Source organism: Mytilus californianus, unplaced genomic scaffold (assembly GCF_021869535.1).
Source record: "Mytilus californianus isolate M0D057914Y unplaced genomic scaffold, xbMytCali1.0.p SCAF_10, whole genome shotgun sequence".
NCBI classification, from domain to species: Eukaryota; Metazoa; Mollusca; class Bivalvia; order Mytilida; family Mytilidae; genus Mytilus; species Mytilus californianus.
In genome coordinates this window covers 36317900-36328070 of record NW_026262582.1, presented here as the reverse complement: position 1 = coordinate 36328070, position 10171 = coordinate 36317900, and positions in this window count along the sequence as shown.

The following is a 10171-nucleotide window of genomic DNA, read 5'->3' as shown; positions in this document are numbered from 1 at the left end:
CCCAGCTTTCGAAAGTGGGTTTGTATACTGATTAGAGAACCCGTTCGATCGTGCGTCCTTCCGTCCTTTCGAGCATAAATCTGTCCGTCTTTCTGTCCCACATTTGTATCCACAAATAGCGAGGCATTTTTTTCATTTATCTCCCTTTAAGTACCTGTTTTTGCAATATTCGGTTAAAGAGGATATGTTTGCCCACAACATGTTCCTGAAAATTAGAAATGCACATATTAATTAATTTTCAATCTGTAGTATTCATGAATATATATCCTGCTCTTAGACTCCTCAAATTGGCATTAAAACAGACAACTTAGTAATGAATTTTAGTCTCCTTTGCAGAAATATTTCTGAGTACTTGAAACAAAACTATCTAATTCGGCAAGTTTTATTTATAACAGAATTAGAAACTTCCCCTTCCGACACTAGAGTGATGCCTTGCTTTAACTATTACATCACATTTAAATTATTCCGCGTATGCAATATATAGATTTTATTTTGATAAAATTTAAGTTTATCAACATAGTTATTTCAACAAGGTTTAAAATATAACATTTTTTTGGAAATCCTACATACAATAAACTATATCAAAATTATTGTCTCTATTCAATTTCATTCATTATCGGGTACATTAAGGTAACCCAAAATAATGTGAAAATGTTTATCTTACCTCTTAAATTTGACCCACAAAATGAGCTCTAAATCATAAACATTTAAGTCCAGAAAATATATTTTGAAAATTATTATAACACCCTTCTGACCTATTTTAAAAATTGTGTTCAGTTTTTAAACAGTGTTTGTTGCTGTCAAACTATTGATATCATTAAATCAAGATTAGAGAGAATACATATAGATAAATCATTAGACCCTGTCAAAGTAACATACCAAAAAAGTGTTATAAAAATACCGATCTCCAAGGTAAATTCAGTCAGGGGGAGGTCTATAATTAAAGTTGAACAAAGTAGAGGCATTTTCAGAGAAAATGAAGGGTTACACCTGGTTTTATAGCTAGCTAAACCTCTCACTTGTATGTCAGTTGTTTATAGCTCCGTTATATTGACAAATTGGGTGAGCAAGCAAAATAGACATAATTTGGTTAAGTGAAAATAACCAAATTTAGCAGCCTAAACTGTGTAATCATACATCACAGACAAACAAAACCACTGCCTAAAAATGCTAACAATATACAAAATCTGACAAAGACGACAACATAACAGGTATAATTGTTGATAGTCAATTTGAAAAAGACGCAAACAATAAACAGTTTTTGTAGTTGGTAGAACATACAGTATATGGAAATATTAATGCTCTACTAGTATACACTTTCCCGATAAAGTAAAATATAAATACAAGGGTAAATAAAGAGAAAACAACACGGTAAAAACCTCTCGTGTCAGTTTCGTACCTTATGAACCCACCCGCACTAGTATGACACAAAACCCAAAACCTGATAGGTGGATGCACAAATACCTAGTCACGTCGAGAGTCATACGATAAACAGTTTGAGAAAAGGACGATAACTTGGACAAAAACCTAGCTCATTAACATTTTGCTCAGACACTGATGACGTATTACAAAGTCTGAGAAGCATCTGCGAGCTCTTGAATACCGTATGAGCTGAGAAATGTATATTCCATACGCGGGTGAAGATGGTATATTGCTGTTAACATGGCTAAGGTGAAGAAAATTTATAGATTCAAGATTGAAATAGTCTTGTTTGTCATATATTGTGGCACTGAGATGATCGCTGTAGTCAAATTCGAAGTATATGTCTAGAAATGAAGAGAAAGAAGTTGTTTCTGTGATTTCTCCCACATCTAGTTCTGGGAGGAGATAAATTAAAGAGGACCCATTCAGAAAACCTTTATGTTAAATGATCTAGCTTCTTTCATCTAATTGTTTTTTCTCCAACTCATATGAAAATAAGAACAGTTCGGCTACGAATCAAAAGGAATCAGAAGCCTACTACTGGTTTGACTACAATCTACAAGACCCCTTTTTTCCTCTGCTATAAACACTGGCATTATACAATTGATGTATTGTGCGTTTATTTCAACAGTTGAGCTGTTTTTGCAATGATATGACTAAAAGGGATTGTAGGGTGAACTTCAATGAGACAGAAACCTAACGAAAAAACACAAAATACATCTGTTTTCAGTAAACGACAGGTGTCTTCGCAATATGCTAAGCATTACATAGTACAGATTTATGTTATGTGATGTGAATATATTGACAAGAAACAATGAAAAATCTACAATTAAAAACAAAGTCTCTTAAAACTGAAAAAAACTACTTGGTACGATATTTCTGACTTTGGAATATGATAGTGGGGTGGTTTAAACTATTTTTTTTTTTATAGATCTCAATCCTCGCCATATCTCTCTCATATCGACCAGAAGGTTAATAAAACGTATATGACGGAATATACCAGTTCGTTCAGGCAAAACACTTCTTGAAATTCAATTGTTTAAAGGGGAAAACAATATCAAAATATATAATAGAATGATAACAAAAAGACAAAAGATCCCAAAATAAATTATTTTTTAAAAATTTTTTGGGGTAAATTTGTAGACCATATACCTCAGATGTAAATTAATCAATGCCTTTTAAATTTAAATAACGTTAACAACTGGAATGATAATCAATTACGAGTTTCGTTGGGGATTGGTTTTCAGTAAGTTCATTAGATTGTGACTTTCATAGATTTAATGTAAGCACAATATCTTTAACTTAAAAAGCGGAAATTTGTTCTAATTTAATGAATTCAATATAGGCGTTTATCGGTGTTTCTGCTGTCTATTTCACTCTGCTGAGGTCCTCCCATAGTTGTATATCACGGCTTTGTGACGTCAAATACATTAACCTAGCCTTAATAACTTTGACCCGAACATTACCACCGACGTCATAATGATTGAACCGATGTTGCTAAATTTGACCCGAACTTATCAAGTAATATTCCGGTTTGTTGGTGAAACAAAAAAAAAACACTGTTTTTTTTTATGTAAAATACACAAATACAATTCGATAAATCGATTATCAGATTTTCATCATATTTATATTGTAAAATAGCAGCTCCTTGACACAATATGAAGCCTTGTTGAAGTCGTTTGCTGCGCTCACTCGCAGCTAATATTTTACAAATCAATATGCAGGCAACCTGATAATCAGTACATATAAATCTTGTATCATAAGAATCGGATGCAGACATTTCGAACAAAACTATTGAAATTTTTGAAAGATATATCTGCTCCACACATTAACGTATACTTAGAAGTGGGGGTGGCCTACTAAACAATTCAAAAACAAAGATATTTATAAACATTTAAGAAAATTGCATCTTCTTTTTCGTTGTTTTAGGGAGTCGGAATGGCTTCAGGAAAACATATACCCTGTGGTCCATGTAGCTTTGATGACGTAACGAAGGATGCCTGGAGATGGTGCACTAAATGTGAAGAAGGATTATGTGAAGATTGCGAAAAGGCTCATAGAAGAAGCAAATCCTCAAGAAATCATAAGGTTATTACAATAGAAGATTACCGTAAGATTGAACATGTTTCGATCTCCCAGGTCTGTGAGCATCATGGAGAAAACCTGGAGTGGTTCTGTAAAAGTCACGACGAAGTCCTCTGTGTTGTTTGTGTCCCGTCAAAACACAAGGCATGTTCTGATGTAATACCAATTATTGTTTACTCAGCAAATTCACGACAATCAACTGCGTTATCTAACCTGGAAGAGACGATTGAAGGAACTCTGCACAATGTTAAGCAATGCATCAAGAATCGTGAATCTGCGACAAAGGTAAACGAAAAACAAGAACTTGACATCAAAATCATGGTTCTCGAAACAAGAACAAAAATAAACGCCCACCTAGACAGGCTACAGGAAAAATTGTTACACGAACTAAGATCAACATCTCACACTTATAAATTAAAATATATGAAAATTCTTCAGAAACTAAAATCAACAGAAGAAATGCTTACCAAACTAATGGAACAAACACTCCATATGAAACAATTTTCTTCTGACATACAAGTTTTTCTTGGAACGCGTCAGGTCAATAAGCGGATCATACATGAGGTAGAATCCATCAAGAGCGAAATCGGTGCTGCCAAGGACTATGAATTAAAAGTATCTATTAATAGCTTAATTGAAAATTTATCCAACCAAGTTAAAGACTTTGGAAAAATAAACGTTTCGGAATCAATAACCAACCTTGATTTCAGAGACCCAAAAATCGATCAGGCTCAAATTGAGATCAACGTCCCAACGTCAAGAAACATATCCAAGATAAAGCTTGAGCTAATTAAAACGTTTCAAATGAATAGTACAAATGAACTGAATGTTTCAGGTTGTGTCATATTGTCTAATGGTCATTTATTGATGGCAAACGACACAAAAGATAATCATTTAATAGAGTACAGCAATACAGGTGAACATATCCGTGACATCCAAGTATCTGGCCCGCCGAACGGTTTAGCAGTGATAGATCTTAATCGCATTGTTGTCACGTACGGGGACGCATGTTTCGTAGAAATAATTAATAACAATACTTTCAACGTTGAAAAGAAGATCAGTTTTAAAGAGAGTTGCTTGGGAGTGTCTCACGCGGATGGGAAACTTTACGTAGTACTTGGAGACAGTATACAAGTCCTGGATTTATTTGGAAGACACACGAAAACAACGAAAACAGCATCTACCAATGTTACTCGCATCTGTGCGAGCAGATACAAGATAGTTTACTCAGATTGGGAAAACAACAAAGTGCATTGTTGTCATTTGAATGGGGAAAAATTATGGCAGTTCGAAAATGACAGCATGCAATTTCTTAAAGGTTTAACAGTAGACAATTACCAAAACGTTTACGTTTTGGGTTGTATTTCCGAAAATCTAACAATAATTCAGGATGACGGGAATAACAGTAAGACATTACTGACAAAATTGGATGGACTGCGGTATCCAACGGCTCTGTTTTATGACAAGGTTACAAATATATTGCTGATATACAATGAAGGAGGACACGTAGCATTGTACAAAGTCGTTTAAAACTGGTCACATCAAATCGCAGGAGATTCTAGTATTTATTTTTTTAGAAAAGCTAGTACAATTTGTCATGTACTAGTATTCAATTAAATGACTAGGAATATTGAAACATTAAATTTTTGTTGTCTTAATAACAGAACTTTGTTTTAACATTATATGATATGGTTGCTTTGGTAGTGTTTTACAGTAAGCTTTTAAATATGGTGACCGTTTTAGTTTTCAACCGAACTATTTTATTAAAAAAATAGTAGAAAACGTTGTTGTAATTTCAAACCAAGCATACGTTCAAGCTCCATCAGGCGACATTGCTATTTGATTTTTTTCTTTCTTTTAAACAATACATTATGAAATAAGTTTTCTGTTCGCTAGACACTCATGCTGACGGCTGATTTGGAAGTGTCTCCTGATTGGCCCATATTGTCAGGGGGTCACACAAATAGGTTTTAATAATTTCTGATGAAAAGTCTATAGTATACTATACAAAGTTGTAAGCCATCGTCCATAATAAGAGTTTACCCAAGGTTGCCCAAATAAACACACTCTTGGAGGTACATCAATGAATACTGATTGCATGGGAGTGGCCTCTCTGTTTGTTTGTACATGTATGTGGTAAATTAAAAGTGTTTCCTAAAGCTACTTTTTTATCGTTTGAGGCCTGGTCAATTATCAGAGTAAAATCAAAATAATGTTTCCCTTTTATATATATCTCTTATTAGAATGAATATGATAAAGAAGAACTCGCATTTTGAGGGAAAAAAATAAGAATTAGGAAAACTACAAAATTTATATACAATAAGGTTTTTGTATGAATATTGGTGAATATTATCCAATGTAGATACTGATATTGCACGATCTAGTCAGTGCGATTTATATCCTACGTGGGACTACATACACAATGGTATATTGTTTTCATAATTCCTAAACTGTAGGACACAGTTTTAAAATTTGATTCAATCAAATGTTTGTCACTAATGGCGTCCATAGTTCAAACGTATATCTGCACTTGTTCAGTATGATTTGATATTGCACGCTTGCTTTACGTTATTTTTTAGGGATCTATAATGTAACTATACAATAAAATTAAATATGCATATGTGTAATTCTCCTTGCATATATTATAATGTTCAAGATTTTCCTCTATAGTAACTAAAAATATCTATATTTTGTTTCTAATAAAAAAAAATTAATTGGTGAGCTTATTCTGTAAGTAATTAAATCTGACATATACTTTTAGTTCTTAAATAAGATTTATACAATCTTTGATTCAAAGCGCCATTTCCTGAAGAGAAGTTGAACTTATATGAAGGACATTTTAGGTCTCTTTAGATCAGAAAATCCTTAGGAGTTTTAGGTATTCATACATGCTTAGATTGCAAATGTTTGAGATTGAACGTTCCTTATAAAGGTAAATCAAGAAAAGCTCTACGGACGAACACAATTTACAAAGTGTTATTTTTCATTCACCAGCACTTCTTAGATACCACTGCTGACGGACTGTTAACCCGATGTTATCATCAGATCAGTAGTCAGCTCGATAGTAATGACATGATTAATAACATTCTTTTCTTTAAATTGATAAATTAAGAAATTACTAAAAAAAAAACCAAGTAGGCCTTAAATAAATGTTGCTATTATTTTTATGTTCCTTTTAGTCAATTAGCTCCCCACACATTCAGGTATATATATACAACCCTGGTTTCCGAATGCTTGGTTTGTCTAATTATGAGAATAAATTCATAAAAACGCGGCATACTCAAGACATTTAATTAGCGTTGTTTTCATCTACAAGACATTTACTATTGATGAGCAACTCGGACCAATCACTAAGTTTTGACAAACCTTGTCCGCAGAATCGAAATTATCACGTTGCAATAATGATGATAATGATAATATTATTTATACATATAAACGGCATAATAAAATATCATAAGTTACATTTTATCTTATAATGATGAAAATATTGATTATTTAATTGAATAATTAAATCCAACGGCAACTATTACATGCATATTGAGGACGAGAGCAAACAAACAATTAATACATTATTTAGTTTATTCAAGTTTTGGTAGGTTCAAAATTATAGACTGTTACTGGAAATGAAGGTATGCTGGATTGGGAAAGAAATTTTCTCTGGCAAGAGGCCAACAAATGATTCTCAGAGAGTTGTAGCCAGGCATCTAAAAGGTCTATGACGTTCCCATTCTGACTGGAAATGACTCCGAATTGGTACACTTGCACAGACAACTGAACAACCCTCTTCGGCAAGGGGATTACCGTATGATTGGAGAAGACCAAGGAAGATCATATTTCTATAGCCTTGTAAACCATCTAAAAGAGCCCAAGATCATACTACTCTGTCACGTTGACATGTATGTTTCTTAGCATTTAATGATCAAACGTAGGAGTGATCTTATCAACTGAAGGCAAACACAAGTGCAACAACTTGAATTAGACTGAGTAAATCAATGAACACTAGCATAAGGTCAACTGTCATATCCCAAATATGTTAGTTCAAAATTGTAAGAATAAAAACTATTACTTGCAATTGGTGAATATTTGCAATTTTAAGCTTTGTATAATTATTTAATGTCCTCGCTGCTGAAGGACCATCTTACATATCTTATAATGTGTAAATTTTACTGTTTGACAATTTACAAATCAATTGTAATAATAAATGAGTGAAATCCAAACCATACTTAATGAATGTCTGACTGTAAAATGGTTTAACAAAATTAATGTTTCTGCCACGCATTATTGCTTACAGGGCCATAATGTCGTTCTATTTTGGGATCTGAAATATAAAGATGCGCATTTCGACAATCAATGTCTCTTCAGGGATGTTCGATGACAAAATATTTGAAAATCCAGAACATAATATAAAAGCTGAAGAGCTGATTAAACCAATAGGACATAAATCATTGTCAAATTTGAACAAGGAATCAGAGGTTTGCATGATGGAGATATATTCCTTTCAAAATTGTAAAACCGTAAATATTAATTAAGCAATTATCATGCCAGTACCGACCCAGTGGTAAAAATAAACTTAACTGTACAAATTTTACTGAATCAGATGCGCCAAAAATATTTGAACATCCAAACTTAAGACAAACGTTGAAGAACTGATACAAGAGTGCACACGCTGAAATGTCTCGCCTTCTTTACCAATCATTGATATTATGTTGATAGTCCTAAATATAAAGCTTTATTACAACTGTCACATAAACTTAACATTAACCAAGAAAACTAAACATTGACCAATGAACCATGAAAATGAGGTCGAGGTCAGATGAACCATGCAAGGCAGGCATGTACAGCTAACAATTCTTCCATACAACAAATATAGTTGACCTATTGCTTATAGTTTAAGAAAAACAGACCAAAACACAAAAACTTAACTCTGAGCAATGAACTGTGAAAATGAGGTCAAGGTCAAATAAAACCTGCGCGACTGACATGTAGATCATAAAATATTTCCATACACCAATTATAGTTGACCTATTGCATATAGTATAAGAAAAAAAGACCAAAACTCAAAATCTTAACTTTGACCACTGAACCATGAAAATGAGGTCAAGTTCAAATGACACCTGCCAGCTAGACATGTACACCTTACAATCATTCCATACACCAAATATAGTAGACCTATTGCATACAGTATAAGAAAAACAGACCAAAACACAAAAACTTAACTATAACCACTGAACCATGAAAATGAGGTCAAGGTCAGATGACACCTGCCAGTTGGACATGTACACCTTACAGTCCTTCCATACACCGAATATACTTGACCTATTGCTTATAGTATCTGAGATATGGACTTGACCACCAAAACTTAACCTTGTTCACCGATTCATGAAATGAGGTTGAGGTCAAGTAAAAACTGTCTAACGGGCATGAGGACCTTGCAAGGTACGCACATACCAAATATAGTTATCCTACTACTTATAATAAGAGAGAATTTAACATTACAAAAAATGTTAACTTTTTTTTCAAGTAGTCACTGAACCATGAAAATGAGGTCAAGGACATTGGACATGTGACTGACGGAAACTTCGTAACATGAGGCATCCATATACAAAGTATGAAGCATCCAGGTCTTCCACCTTCTAAAATATAAAGCTTTTAAGAAGTTAGCTAACGCCGCCGCCGCCGCCGCCGTAGCCGCCGCCGCCGCATCACTATCCCTATGTCGAGCTTTCTGCGACAAAAGTCGCAGGCTCGACAAATCCAATCGGGATATACGCAGTCTTCACGATGAACTGCTAAATCTACAGGCCCGGAGCTCAATTTTTGAAAATTTTTAGTTAGATTCTGTTGGCTTGTAGATATGATTTTTACAGGCCCGAGAGCAATATTACAAGCCTGGGCTGCCTGGGCTGCCACTCAGCGTGAAGTTGAATGTTAGTTGAGACACAAACAAATTCTGTGTAGTGACAGAATATACTGTGTAGTGTCGATTGCAGTCGTTCTTACTCATAACACTGATGTATCCATTTTAACACAATGAAAGCACCCCTGGAAAATTTAAATCGTCCCGTTTATAGATGTGGTATGATTGTAAATGGGACATACCACTTAAACAATGAGAAAAAACCAATACCATATAGTCGGCTTTCAAAAGGCTTCGACATGAAAACAATACAAACAAGAAAACTAACGGCCTAATTCATAACAAAACAATTTACGAAAACACAAGTATGACAGACATGAGCCAACGACAACCAATGAACAAAAGGTTGCTGACTTTGGACAGGCACACACATAATGTGGCGTGGTTAAACATGTTTATAGTTGTTATTTCTGTGTCATTTGGTCTCTCGTGGAAAGTTGTCTCATTTGCAATCATACCACATCATCGTATTGTATAATGTTAGCGCTCAACACCATGTAACCATATAAAAAGTACCTGATAAAATATGCACAATACAAGCTCCTAATCTGAGAGAGATCCGGTTAGCTTACTATTATTAGATTTTATCAATGAGTAAAATAATGACTTCCTATCAAAAAAAAGATAAAGAATCTTATTTCTGCACATTTTTTATCTTCGTCTCACCTGTCCATATATGCAGAAACTTCATATGTGATAAAATTAGTTCAACGCGTGATGAGTTTACATTCACTAGTGAAATAAATA